We start from the raw sequence: 14,595 nt of genomic DNA on the forward strand, positions 1-14,595 counted from the left end.
GCCAGCAAAAAAAAATTAAAAAGGAGGGGTGCAACACGAGGACTTCCCCAGGAGGTCACCCATCCTAGTACTACTCTCGCCCAAGCACGCTTAACTTCGAGTTCTGATGGGATCCGGTGCATTAGTGCTGGTATGATCGCACCCGTCAACCTTTGCGCTCGAATTCACTTTGTTCCTCCGTAGAGCTAATGAAAAAAAAATGCAAAATAGCGCAGAAACGAAAGAAAAAAAGTATCGAGTGCATTTCACAACGAACCTTACGCCTTTTGCGAGTGAGCACGTGCCCAAAACATTAACCGTAACGATGGGATTCCCGTCCAACGTCGGACAGTTTCCCGAGCAGCAAAAAAAATTAAAAAGGAGGGGTGCAACACGAGGACTTCCCAGGAGGTCACCCATCCTAGTACTACTCTCGCCCAAGCACGCTTAACTTCGGAGTTCTGATGGGATCCGGTGCATTAGTGCTGGTATGATCGCACCCGTCAACCTTTGCGCTCGAATTCACTTTGTTCCTCCGTAGAGCTAATGAAAAAAAATGCAAAAATGAGCGCAGAAACGAAAGAAAAAAAGTATCGAGTGCATTTCACAACGAACCTTACGCCTTGCGAGTGAGCACGTGCCCAAAACATTAACCGTAACGATGGGATTCCCGTCCAACGTCGGACAGTTTCCCGAGCAGCAAAAAAAAATAAAAAGGAGGGGTGCAACACGAGGACTTCCCAGGAGGTCACCCATCCTAGTACTACTCTCGCCCAAGCACGCTTAACTTCGGAGTTCTGATGGGATCCGGTGCATTAGTGCTGGTATGATCGCACCCGTCAACCTTTGCGCTCGAATTCACTTTGTTCCTCCGTAGAGCTAATGAAAAAAAATGCAAAAATGAGCGCAGAAACGAAAGAAAAAAGTATCGAGTGCATTTCACAACGAACCTCACGCCTTTTGCGAGTGAGCACGTGCCCAAAACATTAACCGTAACGATGGGATTCCCTCCGTCCAACGTCGGACAGTTTCCCGAGCAGCAAAAAAAAATTAAAAAGGAGGGGTGCAACACGAGGACTTCCCAGGAGGTCACCCATCCTAGTACTACTCTCTCGCCCAAGCACGCTTAACTTCGGAGTTCTGATGGGATCCGGTGCATTAGTGCTGGTATGATCGCACCCGTCAACCTTTGCGCTCGAATTCACTTTGTTCCTCCGTAGAGCTAATGAAAAAAAAATGCAAAAATGAGCGCAGAAACGAAAGAAAAAAAGTATCGAGTGCATTTCACACGAACCTCACCCTTTTGCGAGTGAGCACGTGCCCAAAACATTAACCGTAACGATGGGATTCCCGTCCAACGTCGGACAGTTTCCCGAGCAGCAAAAAAAATTAAAAAGGAGGGGTGCAACACGAGGACTTCCCAGGAGGTCACCCATCCTAGTACTACTCTCGCCCAAGCACGCTTAACTTCGGAGTTCTGATGGGATCCGGTGCATTAGTGCTGGTATGATCGCACCCGTCAACCTTTGCGCTCGAATTCACTTTGTTCCTCCGTAGAGCTAATGAAAAAAAATGCAAAAATGATCGCAGAAACGAAAGAAAAAAAGTATCGAGTGCATAGCACGTGCCCAAAACATTAACCGTAACGATCGATTCCCGTCCAACGTCGGACAGTTTCCCGAGCAGCAAAAAAAAATTAAAAAGGAGGGGTGCAACACGAGGACTTCCCAGGAGGTCACCCATCCTAGTACTACTCTCCTCTCGCCCAAGCACGCTTAACTTCGGAGTTCTGATGGATCCATCCGTGCATTAGTGCTGGTATGATCGCACCCGTCAACCTTTGTGCTCGAATTCACTTTGTTCCTCCGTAGAGCTAATGAAAAAAAAATCAAAATAATCGCAGAAACGAAAGAAAAAAAGTATCGAGTGCATAGCACGTGCCCAAAACATTAACCGTAACGATGGATTCCCGTCCAACGTCGGACAGTTTCCCGAGCAGCAAAAAAAAATTAAAAGGAGGGGTGCAACACGAGGACTTCCCAGGAGGTCACCCATCCTAGTACTACTCTCGCCCAAGCACGCTTAACTTCGGAGTTCTGATGGGATCCGGTGCATTAGTGCTGGTATGATCGCACCCGTCAACCTTTGCGCTCGAATTCACTTTGTTCCTCCGTAGAGCTAATGAAAAAAAAATGCAAAAATGAGCGCAGAAACGAAAGAAAAAAGTATCGAGTGCATTTCACACACGAACCTCACGCCTTTTGCGAGTGAGCACGTGCCCAAACATTAACCGTAACGATGGGATTCCCGTCCAACGTCGGACAGTTTCCCGAGCAGCAAAAAAAATTAAAAAGGAGGGGCAACACGAGGACTTCCCAGGAGGTCACCCATCCTAGTACTACTCTCGCCCAAGCACGCTTAACTTCGGAGTTCTGATGGGATCCGGTGCATTAGTGCTGGTATGATCGCACCCGTCAACCTTTGCGCTCGAATTCACTTTGTTCCTCCGTAGAGCTAATGAAAAAAAATGCAAAATGAGCGCAGAAACGAAAGAAAAAATATCGAGTGCATTTCACAACGAACCTTACGCCTTTTGCGAGTGAGCACGTGCCCAAACATTAACCGTAACGATGGATTCCCGTCCAACGTCGGACAGTTTCCCGAGCAGCAAAAAAAAATTAAAAGGAGGGGTGCAACACGAGGACTTCCCAGGAGGTCACCCATCCTAGTACTACTCTCGCCCAAGCACGCTTAACTTCGGAGTTCTGATGGGATCCGGTGCATTAGTGCTGGTATGATCGCACCCGTCAACCTTTGCGCTCGAATTCACTTTGTTCCTCCCTCCGTAGAGCTAATGAAAAAAATGCAAAATGAGCGCAGAAACGAAAGAAAAAGTATCGAGTGCATTTCACAACGAACCTCACGCCTTTTGCGAGTGAGCACGTGCCCAAAACATTAACCGTAACGATGGGATTCCCGTCCAACGTCGGACAGTTTCCCGAGCAGCAAAAAAAATTAAAAGGAGGGGTGCAACACGAGGACTTCCCAGGAGGTCACCCATCCTAGTACTACTCTCTCCCAAGCACGCTTAACTTCGGAGTTCTGATGGGATCCGGTGCATTAGTGCTGGTATGATCGCACCCGTCAACCTTTGCGCTCGAATTCACTTTGTTCCTCCGTAGAGCTAATGAAAAAAAATGCAAAAATAGCGCAGAAACGAAAGAAAAAAGTATCGAGTGCATTTCACACGAACCTCACGCCTTTTGCGAGTGAGCACGTGCCCAAAACATTAACCGTAACGATGGGATTCCCGTCCAACGTCGGACAGTTTCCCGAGCAGCAAAAAAAATTTAAAAGGAGGGGTGCAACACGAGGACTTCCCAGGAGGTCACCCATCCTAGTACTACTCTCGCCCAAGCACGCTTAACTTCGGAGTTCTGATGGGATCCGGTGCATTAGTGCTGGTATGATCGCACCCGTCAACCTTTGCGCTCGAATTCACTTTGTTCCTCCGTAGAGCTAATGAAAAAAAATGCAAAAATGATCGCAGAAACGAAAGAAAAAAAGTATCGAGTGCATAGCACGTGCCCAAAACATTAACCGTAACGATCGGATTCCCGTCCAACGTCGGACAGTTTCCCGAGCAGCAAAAAAAAATTAAAAAGGAGGGGTGCAACACGAGGACTTCCCAGGAGGTCACCCATCCTAGTACTACTCTCGCCCAAGCACGCTTAACTTCGGAGTTCTGATGGGATCCGGTGCATTAGTGCTGGTATGATCGCACCCGTCAACCTTTGCGCTCGAATTCACTTTGTTCCTCCGTAGAGCTAATGAAAAAAAATGCAAAAATGAGCGCAGAAACGAAAGAAAAAAAGTATCGAGTGCATTTCACAACGACCTCACGCCTTTTGCGAGTGAGCACGTGCCCAAAACATTAACCGTAACGATGGATTCCCGTCCAACGTCGGACAGTTTCCCGAGCAGCAAAAAAAAATTAAAAAGGAGGGGTGCAACACGAGGACTTCCCAGGAGGTCACCCATCCTAGTACTACTCTCGCCCAGCACGCTTAACTTCGGAGTTCTGATGGGATCCGGTGCATTAGTGCTGGTATGATCGCACCCGTCAACCTTTGCGCTCGAATTCACTTTGTTCCTCCGTAGAGCTAATGAAAAAAAAATGCAAAAATGAGCGCAGAAACGAAAGAAAAAAAGTATCGAGTGCATTTCACAACGAACCTCACGCCTTTTGCGAGTGAGCACGTGCCCAAAACATTAACCGTAACGATGGGATTCCCGTCCAACGTCGGACAGTTTCCCGAGCAGCAAAAAAAAATTAAAAAGGAGGGGTGCAACACGAGGACTTCCCAGGAGGTCACCCATCCTAGTACTACTCTCGCCCAAGCACGCTTAACTTCGGAGTTCTGATGGGATCCGGTGCATTAGTGCTGGTATGATCGCACCCGTCAACCTTTGCGCTCGAATTCACTTTGTTCCTCCGTAGAGCTAATGAAAAAAAAATGCAAAAATGATCGCAGAAACGAAAGAAAAAAAAGTATCGAGTGCATAGCACGTGCCCAAAACATTAACCGTAACGATCGGATTCCCGTCCAACGTCGGACAGTTTCCCGAGCAGCAAAAAAAAATTAAAAAGGAGGGGTGCAACACGAGGACTTCCCAGGAGGTCACCCATCCTAGTACTACTCTCGCCCAAGCACGCTTAACTTCGGAGTTCTGATGGGATCCGGTGCATTAGTGCTGGTATGATCGCACCCGTCAACCTTTGTGCTCGAATTCACTTTGTTCCTCCGTAGAGCTAATGAAAAAAAAATGCAAAAATAATCGCAGAAACGAAAGAAAAAAAGTATCGAGTGCATAGCACGTGCCCAAAACATTAACCGTAACGATGAGATTCCCGTCCAACGTCGGACAGTTTCCCGAGCAGCAAAAAAAAATTAAAAAGGAGGGGTGCAACACGAGGACTTCCCAGGAGGTCACCCATCCTAGTACTACTCTCGCCCAAGCACGCTTAACTTCGGAGTTCTGATGGGATCCGGTGCATTAGTGCTGGTATGATCGCACCAGTCAACCTTTGCGCTCGAATTCACTTTGTTCCTCCGTAGAGCTAATGAAAAAAAAATGCAAAAATGAGCGCAGAAACGAAAGAAAAAAAGTATCGAGTGCATTTCACAACGAACCTCACGCCTTTTGCGAGTGAGCACGTGCCCAAAACATTAACCGTAACGATGGGATTCCCGTCCAACGTCGGACAGTTTCCCGAGCAGCAAAAAAAATTAAAAAGGAGGGGTGCAACACGAGGACTTCCCAGGAGGTCACCCATCCTAGTACTACTCTCGCCCAAGCACGCTTAACTTCGGAGTTCTGATGGGATCCGGTGCATTAGTGCTGGTATGATCGCACCCGTCAACCTTTGCGCTCGAATTCACTTTGTTCCTCCGTAGAGCTAATGAAAAAAAAATGCAAAAATGAGCGCAGAAACGAAAGAAAAAAAGTATCGAGTGCATTTCACAACGAACCTCACGCCTTTTGCGAGTGAGCACGTGCCCAAAACATTAACCGTAACGATGGGATTCCCGTCCAACGTCGGACAGTTTCCCGAGCAGCAAAAAAAAATTAAAAAGGAGGGGTGCAACACGAGGACTTCCCAGGAGGTCACCCATCCTAGTACTACTCTCGCCCAAGCACGCTTAACTTCGGAGTTCTGATGGGATCCGGTGCATTAGTGCTGGTATGATCGCACCCGTCAACCTTTGCGCTCGAATTCACTTTGTTCCTCCGTAGAGCTAATGAAAAAAAAATGCAAAAATGAGCGCAGAAACGAAAGAAAAAAAGTATCGAGTGCATTTCACAACGAACCTTACGCCTTTTGCGAGTGAGCACGTGCCCAAAACATTAACCGTAACGATGGGATTCCCGTCCAACGTCGGACAGTTTCCCGAGCAGCAAAAAAAAATTAAAAAGGAGGGGTGCAACACGAGGACTTCCCAGGAGGTCACCCATTCTAGTACTACTCTCGCCCGAGCACGCTTAACTTCGGAGTTCTGATGGGATCCGGTGCATTAGTGCTGGTATGATCGCACCCGTCAACCTTTGCGCTCGAATTCACTTTGTTCCTCCGTAGAGCTAATGAAAAAAAATGCAAAAATGAGCGCAGAAACGAAAGAAAAAAAGTATCGAGTGCATAGCACGTGCCTAAAACATTAACCGTAACGATGGGATTCCCGTCCAACGTCGGACAGTTTCCCGAGCAGCAAAAAAAAATTAAAAGGAGGGGGTGCAACACGAGGACTTCCCAGGAGGTCACCCATCCTAGTACTACTCTCGCCCAAGCACGCTTAACTTCGGAGTTCTGATGGGATCCGGTGCATTAGTGCTGGTATGATCGCACCCGTCAACCTTTGCGCTCGAATTCACTTTGTTCCTCCGTAGAGCTAATGAAAAAAAATGCAAAAATATCGCAGAAACGAAAGAAAAAAAGTATCGAGTGCATAGCACGTGCCCAAAACATTAACCGTAACGATGGGATTCCCGTCCAACGTCGGACAGTTTCCCGAGCAGCAAAAAAAAATTAAAAAGGAGGGGTGCAACACGAGGACTTCCCAGGAGGTCACCCATCCTAGTACTACTCTCGCCCAAGCACGCTTAACTTCGGAGTTCTGATGGGATCCGGTGCATTAGTGCTGGTATGATCGCACCCGTCAACCTTTGCGCTCGAATTCACTTTGTTCCTCCGTAGAGCTAATGAAAAAAAATGCAAAAATGAGCGCAGAAACGAAAGAAAAAAGTATCGAGTGCATTTCACAACGAACCTCACGCCTTTTGCGAGTGAGCACGTGCCCAAAACATTAACCGTAACGATGGGATTCCCGTCCAACGTCGGACAGTTTCCCGAGCAGCAAAAAAAAATTAAAAAGGAGGGGTGCAACACGAGGACTTCCCAGGAGGTCACCCATCCTAGTACTACTCTCGCCCAAGCACGCTTAACTTCGGAGTTCTGATGGGATCCGGTGCATTAGTGCTGGTATGATCGCACCCGTCAACCTTTGCGCTCGAATTCACTTTGTTCCTCCGTAGAGCTAATGAAAAAAAAATGCAAAAATGATCGCAGAAACGAAAGAAAAAAAGTATCGAGTGCATAGCACGTGCCCAAAACATTAACCGTAACGATCGGATTCCCGTCCAACGTCGGACAGTTTCCCGAGCAGCAAAAAAAAATAAAAAGGAGGGGTGCAACACGAGGACTTCCCAGGAGGTCACCCATCCTAGTACTACTCTCGCCCAAGCACGCTTAACTTCGGAGTTCTGATGGGATCCGGTGCATTAGTGCTGGTATGATCGCACCCGTCAACCTTTGTGCTCGAATTCACTTTGTTCCTCCGTAGAGCTAATGAAAAAAAAATGCAAAAATGATCGCAGAAACGAAAGAAAAAAAGTATCGAGTGCATAGCACGTGCCCAAAACATTAACCGTAACGATGGATTCCCGTCCAACGTCGGACAGTTTCCCGAGCAGCAAAAAAAAATTAAAAAGGAGGGGTGCAACACGAGGACTTCCCAGGAGGTCACCCATCCTAGTACTACTCTCGCCCAAGCACGCTTAACTTCGGAGTTCTGATGGGATCCGGTGCATTAGTGCTGGTATGATCGCACCCGTCAACCTTTGCGCTCGAATTCACTTTGTTCCTCCGTAGAGCTAATGAAAAAAAAATGCAAAAATGAGCGCAGAAACGAAAGAAAAAAAGTATCGAGTGCATTTCACAACGAACCTCACGCCTTTTGCGAGTGAGCACGTGCCCAAAACATTAACCGTAACGATGGGATTCCCGTCCAACGTCGGACAGTTTCCCGAGCAGCAAAAAAAAATTAAAAAGGAGGGGTGCAACACGAGGACTTCCCAGGAGGTCACCCATCCTAGTACTACTCTCGCCCAAGCACGCTTAACTTCGGAGTTCTGATGGGATCCGGTGCATTAGTGCTGGTATGATCGCACCCGTCAACCTTTGCGCTCGAATTCACTTTGTTCCTCCGTAGAGCTAATGAAAAAAAATGCAAAAATGAGCGCAGAAACGAAAGAAAAAAGTATCGAGTGCATTTCACAACGAACCTCACGCCTTTTGCGAGTGAGCACGTGCCCAAAACATTAACCGTAACGATGGATTCCCGTCCAACGTCGGACAGTTTCCCGAGCAGCAAAAAAAAATTAAAAAGGAGGGGTGCAACACGAGGACTTCCCAGGAGGTCACCCATCCTAGTACTACTCTCGCCCAAGCACGCTTAACTTCGGAGTTCTGATGGGATCCGGTGCATTAGTGCTGGTATGATCGCACCCGTCAACCTTTGCGCTCGAATTCACTTTGTTCCTCCGTAGAGCTAATGAAAAAAAAATGCAAAAATGAGCGCAGAAACGAAAGAAAAAAAGTATCGAGTGCATTTCACAACGAACCTCACGCCTTTTGCGAGTGAGCACGTGCCCAAAACATTAACCGTAACGATGGGATTCCCGTCCAACGTCGGACAGTTTCCCGAGCAGCAAAAAAAAATTAAAAAGGAGGGGTGCAACACGAGGACTTCCCAGGAGGTCACCCATCCTAGTACTACTCTCGCCCAAGCACGCTTAACTTCGGAGTTCTGATGGGATCCGGTGCATTAGTGCTGGTATGATCGCACCCGTCAACCTTTGCGCTCGAATTCACTTTGTTCCTCCGTAGAGCTAATGAAAAAAAATGCAAAAATGATCGCAGAAACGAAAGAAAAAAAAAGTATCGAGTGCATAGCACGTGCCCAAAACATTAACCGTAACGATCGGATTCCCGTCCAACGTCGGACAGTTTCCCGAGCAGCAAAAAAAAATTAAAAAGGAGGGGTGCAACACGAGGACTTCCCAGGAGGTCACCCATCCTAGTACTACTCTCGCCCAAGCACGCTTAACTTCGGAGTTCTGATGGGATCCGGTGCATTAGTGCTGGTATGATCGCACCCGTCAACCTTTGCGCTCGAATTCACTTTGTTCCTCCGTAGAGCTAATGAAAAAAAAATGCAAAAATGATCGCAGAAACGAAAGAAAAAAAGTATCGAGTGCATAGCACGTGCCCAAAACATTAACCGTAACGATCGGATTCCCGTCCAACGTCGGACAGTTTCCCGAGCAGCAAAAAAAAATTAAAAAGGAGGGGTGCAACACGAGGACTTCCCAGGAGGTCACCCATCCTAGTACTACTCTCGCCCAAGCACGCTTAACTTCGGAGTTCTGATGGGATCCGGTGCATTAGTGCTGGTATGATCGCACCCGTCAACCTTTGCGCTCGAATTCACTTTGTTCCTCCGTAGAGCTAATGAAAAAAAAATGCAAAAATGATCGCAGAAACGAAAGAAAAAAAGTATCGAGTGCATAGCACGTGCCCAAAACATTAACCGTAACGATGGATTCCCGTCCAACGTCGGACAGTTTCCCGAGCAGCAAAAAAAAATTAAAAAGGAGGGGTGCAACACGAGGACTTCCCAGGAGGTCACCCATCCTAGTACTACTCTCGCCCAAGCACGCTTAACTTCGGAGTTCTGATGGGATCCGGTGCATTAGTGCTGGTATGATCGCACCCGTCAACCTTTGCGCTCGAATTCACTTTGTTCCTCCGTAGAGCTAATGAAAAAAAATGCAAAAATGAATCGCAGAAACGAAAGAAAAAAAGTATCGAGTGCATAGCACGTGCCCAAAACATTAACCGTAACGATGGGATTCCCGTCCAACGTCGGACAGTTTCCCGAGCAGCAAAAAAAAATTAAAAAGGAGGGGTGCAACACGAGGACTTCCCAGGAGGTCACCCATCCTAGTACTACTCTCGCCCAAGCACGCTTAACTTCGGAGTTCTGATGGGATCCGGTGCATTAGTGCTGGTATGATCGCACCCGTCAACCTTTGCGCTCGAATTCACTTTGTTCCTCCGTAGAGCTAATGAAAAAAAAATGCAAAAATGATCGCAGAAACGAAAGAAAAAAAGTATCGAGTGCATAGCACGTGCCCAAAACATTAACCGTAACGATCGGATTCCCGTCCAACGTCGGACAGTTTCCCGAGCAGCAAAAAAAAATTAAAAAGGAGGGGTGCAACACGAGGACTTCCCAGGAGGTCACCCATCCTAGTACTACTCTCGCCCAAGCACGCTTAACTTCGGAGTTCTGATGGGATCCGGTGCATTAGTGCTGGTATGATCGCACCCGTCAACCTTTGCGCTCGAATTCACTTTGTTCCTCCGTAGAGCTAATGAAAAAAAAATGCAAAAATGATCGCAAAACGAAAGAAAAAAAGTATCGAGTGCATAGCACGTGCCCAAAACATTAACCGTAACGATGGATTCCCGTCCAACGTCGGACAGTTTCCCGAGCAGCAAAAAAAAATTAAAAAGGAGGGGTGCAACACGAGGACTTCCCAGGAGGTCACCCATCCTAGTACTACTCTCGCCCAAGCACGCTTAACTTCGGAGTTCTGATGGGATCCGGTGCATTAGTGCTGGTATGATCGCACCCGTCAACCTTTGCGCTCGAATTCACTTTGTTCCTCCGTAGAGCTAATGAAAAAAAAATGCAAAAATGATCGCAGAAACGAAAGAAAAAAAGTATCGAGTGCATAGCACGTGCCCAAAACATTAACCGTAACGATGGGATTCCCGTCCAACGTCGGACAGTTTCCCGAGCAGCAAAAAAAATTAAAAAGGAGGGGTGCAACACGAGGACTTCCCAGGAGGTCACCCATCCTAGTACTACTCTCGCCCAAGCACGCTTAACTTCGGAGTTCTGATGGGATCCGGTGCATTAGTGCTGGTATGATCGCACCCGTCAACCTTTGCGCTCGAATTCACTTTGTTCCTCCGTAGAGCTAATGAAAAAAAAATGCAAAAATGATCGCAGAAACGAAAGAAAAAAAGTATCGAGTGCATAGCACGTGCCCAAAACATTAACCGTAACGATGGATTCCCGTCCAACGTCGGACAGTTTCCCGAGCAGCAAAAAAAAATTAAAAAGGAGGGGTGCAACACGAGGACTTCCCAGGAGGTCACCCATCCTAGTACTACTCTCGCCCAAGCACGCTTAACTTCGGAGTTCTGATGGGATCCGGTGCATTAGTGCTGGTATGATCGCACCCGTCAACCTTTGCGCTCGAATTCACTTTGTTCCTCCGTAGAGCTAATGAAAAAAAAATGCAAAAATGAGCGCAGAAACGAAAGAAAAAAAGTATCGAGTGCATTTCACAACGAACCTTACGCCTTTTGCGAGTGAGCACGTGCCCAAACATTAACCGTAACGATGGGATTCCCGTCCAACGTCGGACAGTTTCCCGAGCAGCAAAAAAAAATTAAAAAGGAGGGGTGCAACACGAGGACTTCCCAGGAGGTCACCCATCCTAGTACTACTCTCGCCCAAGCACGCTTAACTTCGGAGTTCTGATGGGATCCGGTGCATTAGTGCTGGTATGATCGCACCCGTCAACCTTTGCGCTCGAATTCACTTTGTTCCTCCGTAGAGCTAATGAAAAAAAAATGCAAAAATGAGCGCAGAAACGAAAGAAAAAAAGTATCGAGTGCATTTCACAACGAACCTCACGCCTTTTGCGAGTGAGCACGTGCCCAAAACATTAACCGTAACGATGGGATTCCCGTCCAACGTCGGACAGTTTCCCGAGCAGCAAAAAAAATTAAAAAGGAGGGGTGCAACACGAGGACTTCCCAGGAGGTCACCCATCCTAGTACTACTCTCGCCCAAGCACGCTTAACTTCGGAGTTCTGATGGGATCCGGTGCATTAGTGCTGGTATGATCGCACCCGTCAACCTTTGCGCTCGAATTCACTTTGTTCCTCCGTAGAGCTAATGAAAAAAAAATGCAAAAATGAGCGCAGAAACGAAAGAAAAAAAGTATCGAGTGCATTTCACAACGAACCTCACGCCTTTTGCGAGTGAGCACGTGCCCAAAACATTAACCGTAACGATGGGATTCCCGTCCAACGTCGGACAGTTTCCCGAGCAGCAAAAAAAAATTAAAAAGGAGGGGTGCAACACGAGGACTTCCCAGGAGGTCACCCATCCTAGTACTACTCTCGCCCAAGCACGCTTAACTTCGGAGTTCTGATGGGATCCGGTGCATTAGTGCTGGTATGATCGCACCCGTCAACCTTTGCGCTCGAATTCACTTTGTTCCTCCGTAGAGCTAATGAAAAAAAATGCAAAAATATCGCAGAAACGAAAGAAAAAAAGTATCGAGTGCATAGCACGTGCCCAAAACATTAACCGTAACGATCGGATTCCCGTCCAACGTCGGACAGTTTCCCGAGCAGCAAAAAAAAAATTAAAAAGGAGGGGTGCAACACGAGGACTTCCCAGGAGGTCACCCATCCTAGTACTACTCTCGCCCAAGCACGCTTAACTTCGGAGTTCTGATGGGATCCGGTGCATTAGTGCTGGTATGATCGCACCCGTCAACCTTTGCGCTCGAATTCACTTTGTTCCTCCGTAGAGCTAATGAAAAAAAATGCAAAAATGAGCGCAGAAACGAAAGAAAAAAGTATCGAGTGCATTTCACAACGAACCTCACGCCTTTTGCGAGTGAGCACGTGCCCAAAACATTAACCGTAACGATGGGATTCCCGTCCAACGTCGGACAGTTTCCCGAGCAGCAAAAAAAAATTAAAAAGGAGGGGTGCAACACGAGGACTTCCCAGGAGGTCACCCATCCTAGTACTACTCTCGCCCAAGCACGCTTAACTTCGGAGTTCTGATGGGATCCGGTGCATTAGTGCTGGTATGATCGCACCCGTCAACCTTTGCGCTCGAATTCACTTTGTTCCTCCGTAGAGCTAATGAAAAAAAAATGCAAAAATGAGCGCAGAAACGAAAGAAAAAAAGTATCGAGTGCATAGCACGTGCCCAAAACATTAACCGTAACGATCGGATTCCCGTCCAACGTCGGACAGTTTCCCGAGCAGCAAAAAAAAATTAAAAAGGAGGGGTGCAACACGAGGACTTCCCAGGAGGTCACCCATCCTAGTACTACTCTCGCCCAAGCACGCTTAACTTCGGAGTTCTGATGGGATCCGGTGCATTAGTGCTGGTATGATCGCACCCGTCAACCTTTGCGCTCGAATTCACTTTGTTCCTCCGTAGAGCTAATGAAAAAAAATGCAAAAATATCGCAGAAACGAAAGAAAAAAAGTATCGAGTGCATAGCACGTGCCCAAAACATTAACCGTAACGATGGGATTCCCGTCCAACGTCGGACAGTTTCCCGAGCAGCAAAAAAAAATTAAAAAGGAGGGGTGCAACACGAGGACTTCCCAGGAGGTCACCCATCCTAGTACTACTCTCGCCCAAGCACGCTTAACTTCGGAGTTCTGATGGGATCCGGTGCATTAGTGCTGGTATGATCGCACCCGTCAACCTTTGCGCTCGAATTCACTTTGTTCCTCCGTAGAGCTAATGAAAAAAAATGCAAAAATGAGCGCAGAAACGAAAGAAAAAAAGTATCGAGTGCATTTCACAACGAACCTCACGCCTTTTGCGAGTGAGCACGTGCCCAAAACATTAACCGTAACGATGGGATTCCCGTCCAACGTCGGACAGTTTCCCGAGCAGCAAAAAAAAATTAAAAAGGAGGGGTGCAACACGAGGACTTCCCAGGAGGTCACCCATCCTAGTACTACTCTCGCCCAAGCACGCTTAACTTCGGAGTTCTGATGGGATCCGGTGCATTAGTGCTGGTATGATCGCACCCGTCAACCTTTGCGCTCGAATTCACTTTGTTCCTCCGTAGAGCTAATGAAAAAAAAATGCAAAAATGAGCGCAGAAACGAAAGAAAAAAAGTATCGAGTGCATTTCACAACGAACCTTACGCCTTTTGCGAGTGAGCACGTGCCCAAAACATTAACCGTAACGATGGGATTCCCGTCCAACGTCGGACAGTTTCCCGAGCAGCAAAAAAAAATTAAAAAGGAGGGGTGCAACACGAGGACTTCCCAGGAGGTCACCCATCCTAGTACTACTCTCGCCCAAGCACGCTTAACTTCGGAGTTCTGATGGGATCCGGTGCATTAGTGCTGGTATGATCGCACCCGTCAACCTTTGCGCTCGAATTCACTTTGTTCCTCCGTAGAGCTAATGAAAAAAAATGCAAAAATGAGCGCAGAAACGAAAGAAAAAAAATCGAGTGCATTTCACAACGAACCTTACGCCTTTTGCGAGTGAGCACGTGCCCAAAACATTAACCGTAACGATGGGATTCCCGTCCAACGTCGGACAGTTTCCCGAGCAGCAAAAAAAAATTAAAAAGGAGGGGTGCAACACGAGGACTTCCCAGGAGGTCACCCATCCTAGTACTACTCTCGCCCAAGCACGCTTAACTTCGGAGTTCTGATGGGATCCGGTGCATTAGTGCTGGTATGATCGCACCCGTCAACCTTTGCGCTCGAATTCACTTTGTTCCTCCGTAGAGCTAATGAAAAAAAAATGCAAAAATGAGCGCAGAAACGAAAGAAAAAAAGTATCGAGTGCATTTCACAACGAACCTCACGCCTTTTGCGAGTGAGCACGTGCCCAAAACATTAACCGTAACGATGG

The 14,595-nt window shown here is 47.3% G+C and overlaps 44 non-coding genes and 1 pseudogene across 44 annotated transcripts; all 45 read right to left on the reverse strand.

Moving 5' to 3' along the window:
• Window positions 1-25: 25 nt before the first annotated feature.
• On the reverse strand, window positions 26-144 carry LOC116191273. The gene has a single exon (XR_004153377.1). It is a non-coding gene; the product is annotated as a 5S ribosomal RNA (ribosomal RNA).
• A 218-nt stretch (window positions 145-362) lies between these two features.
• On the reverse strand, window positions 363-481 carry LOC116191207. The gene has a single exon (XR_004153314.1). It is a non-coding gene; the product is annotated as a 5S ribosomal RNA (ribosomal RNA).
• A 217-nt stretch (window positions 482-698) lies between these two features.
• Window positions 699-817, reverse strand: LOC116191281. Its single transcript, XR_004153382.1, has one exon. It is a non-coding gene; the product is annotated as a 5S ribosomal RNA (ribosomal RNA).
• Window positions 818-1,039: 222 nt separating this feature from the next.
• LOC116191266 lies at window positions 1,040-1,160 on the reverse strand. The gene has a single exon (XR_004153370.1). It is a non-coding gene; the product is annotated as a 5S ribosomal RNA (ribosomal RNA).
• Window positions 1,161-1,378: 218 nt separating this feature from the next.
• On the reverse strand, window positions 1,379-1,497 carry LOC116191292. The gene has a single exon (XR_004153394.1). It is a non-coding gene; the product is annotated as a 5S ribosomal RNA (ribosomal RNA).
• Window positions 1,498-1,685: 188 nt separating this feature from the next.
• Window positions 1,686-1,811, reverse strand: LOC116191274 (annotated as a pseudogene).
• Window positions 1,812-1,997: 186 nt separating this feature from the next.
• Window positions 1,998-2,116, reverse strand: LOC116191304. Its single transcript, XR_004153405.1, has one exon. It is a non-coding gene; the product is annotated as a 5S ribosomal RNA (ribosomal RNA).
• Window positions 2,117-2,333: 217 nt separating this feature from the next.
• On the reverse strand, window positions 2,334-2,452 carry LOC116191262. The gene has a single exon (XR_004153366.1). It is a non-coding gene; the product is annotated as a 5S ribosomal RNA (ribosomal RNA).
• A 214-nt stretch (window positions 2,453-2,666) lies between these two features.
• Window positions 2,667-2,785, reverse strand: LOC116191315. Its single transcript, XR_004153416.1, has one exon. It is a non-coding gene; the product is annotated as a 5S ribosomal RNA (ribosomal RNA).
• Window positions 2,786-3,003: 218 nt separating this feature from the next.
• LOC116191265 lies at window positions 3,004-3,122 on the reverse strand. Its single transcript, XR_004153369.1, has one exon. It is a non-coding gene; the product is annotated as a 5S ribosomal RNA (ribosomal RNA).
• Window positions 3,123-3,338: 216 nt separating this feature from the next.
• On the reverse strand, window positions 3,339-3,457 carry LOC116191213. The gene has a single exon (XR_004153320.1). It is a non-coding gene; the product is annotated as a 5S ribosomal RNA (ribosomal RNA).
• Window positions 3,458-3,646: 189 nt separating this feature from the next.
• Window positions 3,647-3,765, reverse strand: LOC116191224. The gene has a single exon (XR_004153331.1). It is a non-coding gene; the product is annotated as a 5S ribosomal RNA (ribosomal RNA).
• Window positions 3,766-3,983: 218 nt separating this feature from the next.
• On the reverse strand, window positions 3,984-4,101 carry LOC116191268. Its single transcript, XR_004153372.1, has one exon. It is a non-coding gene; the product is annotated as a 5S ribosomal RNA (ribosomal RNA).
• Window positions 4,102-4,322: 221 nt separating this feature from the next.
• On the reverse strand, window positions 4,323-4,441 carry LOC116191236. Its single transcript, XR_004153342.1, has one exon. It is a non-coding gene; the product is annotated as a 5S ribosomal RNA (ribosomal RNA).
• A 191-nt stretch (window positions 4,442-4,632) lies between these two features.
• LOC116191248 lies at window positions 4,633-4,751 on the reverse strand. The gene has a single exon (XR_004153353.1). It is a non-coding gene; the product is annotated as a 5S ribosomal RNA (ribosomal RNA).
• Window positions 4,752-4,941: 190 nt separating this feature from the next.
• Window positions 4,942-5,060, reverse strand: LOC116191250. Its single transcript, XR_004153355.1, has one exon. It is a non-coding gene; the product is annotated as a 5S ribosomal RNA (ribosomal RNA).
• A 220-nt stretch (window positions 5,061-5,280) lies between these two features.
• Window positions 5,281-5,399, reverse strand: LOC116191260. Its single transcript, XR_004153364.1, has one exon. It is a non-coding gene; the product is annotated as a 5S ribosomal RNA (ribosomal RNA).
• A 221-nt stretch (window positions 5,400-5,620) lies between these two features.
• On the reverse strand, window positions 5,621-5,739 carry LOC116191271. The gene has a single exon (XR_004153375.1). It is a non-coding gene; the product is annotated as a 5S ribosomal RNA (ribosomal RNA).
• A 221-nt stretch (window positions 5,740-5,960) lies between these two features.
• LOC116191252 lies at window positions 5,961-6,079 on the reverse strand. The gene has a single exon (XR_004153357.1). It is a non-coding gene; the product is annotated as a 5S ribosomal RNA (ribosomal RNA).
• A 189-nt stretch (window positions 6,080-6,268) lies between these two features.
• On the reverse strand, window positions 6,269-6,387 carry LOC116191276. Its single transcript, XR_004153378.1, has one exon. It is a non-coding gene; the product is annotated as a 5S ribosomal RNA (ribosomal RNA).
• A 188-nt stretch (window positions 6,388-6,575) lies between these two features.
• Window positions 6,576-6,694, reverse strand: LOC116191277. The gene has a single exon (XR_004153379.1). It is a non-coding gene; the product is annotated as a 5S ribosomal RNA (ribosomal RNA).
• Window positions 6,695-6,913: 219 nt separating this feature from the next.
• Window positions 6,914-7,032, reverse strand: LOC116191278. The gene has a single exon (XR_004153380.1). It is a non-coding gene; the product is annotated as a 5S ribosomal RNA (ribosomal RNA).
• A 189-nt stretch (window positions 7,033-7,221) lies between these two features.
• LOC116191279 lies at window positions 7,222-7,340 on the reverse strand. Its single transcript, XR_004153381.1, has one exon. It is a non-coding gene; the product is annotated as a 5S ribosomal RNA (ribosomal RNA).
• Window positions 7,341-7,529: 189 nt separating this feature from the next.
• On the reverse strand, window positions 7,530-7,648 carry LOC116191282. Its single transcript, XR_004153383.1, has one exon. It is a non-coding gene; the product is annotated as a 5S ribosomal RNA (ribosomal RNA).
• A 221-nt stretch (window positions 7,649-7,869) lies between these two features.
• LOC116191283 lies at window positions 7,870-7,988 on the reverse strand. The gene has a single exon (XR_004153384.1). It is a non-coding gene; the product is annotated as a 5S ribosomal RNA (ribosomal RNA).
• A 218-nt stretch (window positions 7,989-8,206) lies between these two features.
• On the reverse strand, window positions 8,207-8,325 carry LOC116191284. Its single transcript, XR_004153385.1, has one exon. It is a non-coding gene; the product is annotated as a 5S ribosomal RNA (ribosomal RNA).
• A 221-nt stretch (window positions 8,326-8,546) lies between these two features.
• On the reverse strand, window positions 8,547-8,665 carry LOC116191285. The gene has a single exon (XR_004153386.1). It is a non-coding gene; the product is annotated as a 5S ribosomal RNA (ribosomal RNA).
• A 191-nt stretch (window positions 8,666-8,856) lies between these two features.
• LOC116191286 lies at window positions 8,857-8,975 on the reverse strand. Its single transcript, XR_004153388.1, has one exon. It is a non-coding gene; the product is annotated as a 5S ribosomal RNA (ribosomal RNA).
• A 190-nt stretch (window positions 8,976-9,165) lies between these two features.
• Window positions 9,166-9,284, reverse strand: LOC116191287. Its single transcript, XR_004153389.1, has one exon. It is a non-coding gene; the product is annotated as a 5S ribosomal RNA (ribosomal RNA).
• A 189-nt stretch (window positions 9,285-9,473) lies between these two features.
• LOC116191288 lies at window positions 9,474-9,592 on the reverse strand. Its single transcript, XR_004153390.1, has one exon. It is a non-coding gene; the product is annotated as a 5S ribosomal RNA (ribosomal RNA).
• A 190-nt stretch (window positions 9,593-9,782) lies between these two features.
• LOC116191289 lies at window positions 9,783-9,901 on the reverse strand. The gene has a single exon (XR_004153391.1). It is a non-coding gene; the product is annotated as a 5S ribosomal RNA (ribosomal RNA).
• Window positions 9,902-10,091: 190 nt separating this feature from the next.
• LOC116191290 lies at window positions 10,092-10,210 on the reverse strand. Its single transcript, XR_004153392.1, has one exon. It is a non-coding gene; the product is annotated as a 5S ribosomal RNA (ribosomal RNA).
• Window positions 10,211-10,398: 188 nt separating this feature from the next.
• Window positions 10,399-10,517, reverse strand: LOC116191291. The gene has a single exon (XR_004153393.1). It is a non-coding gene; the product is annotated as a 5S ribosomal RNA (ribosomal RNA).
• Window positions 10,518-10,706: 189 nt separating this feature from the next.
• LOC116191293 lies at window positions 10,707-10,825 on the reverse strand. Its single transcript, XR_004153395.1, has one exon. It is a non-coding gene; the product is annotated as a 5S ribosomal RNA (ribosomal RNA).
• Window positions 10,826-11,014: 189 nt separating this feature from the next.
• On the reverse strand, window positions 11,015-11,133 carry LOC116191294. Its single transcript, XR_004153396.1, has one exon. It is a non-coding gene; the product is annotated as a 5S ribosomal RNA (ribosomal RNA).
• Window positions 11,134-11,353: 220 nt separating this feature from the next.
• LOC116191295 lies at window positions 11,354-11,472 on the reverse strand. Its single transcript, XR_004153397.1, has one exon. It is a non-coding gene; the product is annotated as a 5S ribosomal RNA (ribosomal RNA).
• Window positions 11,473-11,692: 220 nt separating this feature from the next.
• LOC116191296 lies at window positions 11,693-11,811 on the reverse strand. The gene has a single exon (XR_004153398.1). It is a non-coding gene; the product is annotated as a 5S ribosomal RNA (ribosomal RNA).
• Window positions 11,812-12,032: 221 nt separating this feature from the next.
• On the reverse strand, window positions 12,033-12,151 carry LOC116191297. Its single transcript, XR_004153399.1, has one exon. It is a non-coding gene; the product is annotated as a 5S ribosomal RNA (ribosomal RNA).
• A 189-nt stretch (window positions 12,152-12,340) lies between these two features.
• On the reverse strand, window positions 12,341-12,459 carry LOC116191298. The gene has a single exon (XR_004153400.1). It is a non-coding gene; the product is annotated as a 5S ribosomal RNA (ribosomal RNA).
• Window positions 12,460-12,678: 219 nt separating this feature from the next.
• Window positions 12,679-12,797, reverse strand: LOC116191299. Its single transcript, XR_004153401.1, has one exon. It is a non-coding gene; the product is annotated as a 5S ribosomal RNA (ribosomal RNA).
• A 190-nt stretch (window positions 12,798-12,987) lies between these two features.
• On the reverse strand, window positions 12,988-13,106 carry LOC116191300. Its single transcript, XR_004153402.1, has one exon. It is a non-coding gene; the product is annotated as a 5S ribosomal RNA (ribosomal RNA).
• A 188-nt stretch (window positions 13,107-13,294) lies between these two features.
• On the reverse strand, window positions 13,295-13,413 carry LOC116191302. Its single transcript, XR_004153403.1, has one exon. It is a non-coding gene; the product is annotated as a 5S ribosomal RNA (ribosomal RNA).
• Window positions 13,414-13,633: 220 nt separating this feature from the next.
• On the reverse strand, window positions 13,634-13,752 carry LOC116191303. The gene has a single exon (XR_004153404.1). It is a non-coding gene; the product is annotated as a 5S ribosomal RNA (ribosomal RNA).
• A 221-nt stretch (window positions 13,753-13,973) lies between these two features.
• Window positions 13,974-14,092, reverse strand: LOC116191305. The gene has a single exon (XR_004153406.1). It is a non-coding gene; the product is annotated as a 5S ribosomal RNA (ribosomal RNA).
• A 218-nt stretch (window positions 14,093-14,310) lies between these two features.
• LOC116191306 lies at window positions 14,311-14,429 on the reverse strand. The gene has a single exon (XR_004153407.1). It is a non-coding gene; the product is annotated as a 5S ribosomal RNA (ribosomal RNA).
• Window positions 14,430-14,595: the final 166 nt, after the last annotated feature.

The sequence above is a fragment of the Punica granatum genome, unplaced genomic scaffold, assembly GCF_007655135.1.
Source record: "Punica granatum isolate Tunisia-2019 unplaced genomic scaffold, ASM765513v2 Contig00577, whole genome shotgun sequence".
In the NCBI taxonomy this organism is placed as follows: Eukaryota; Viridiplantae; Streptophyta; class Magnoliopsida; order Myrtales; family Lythraceae; genus Punica; species Punica granatum.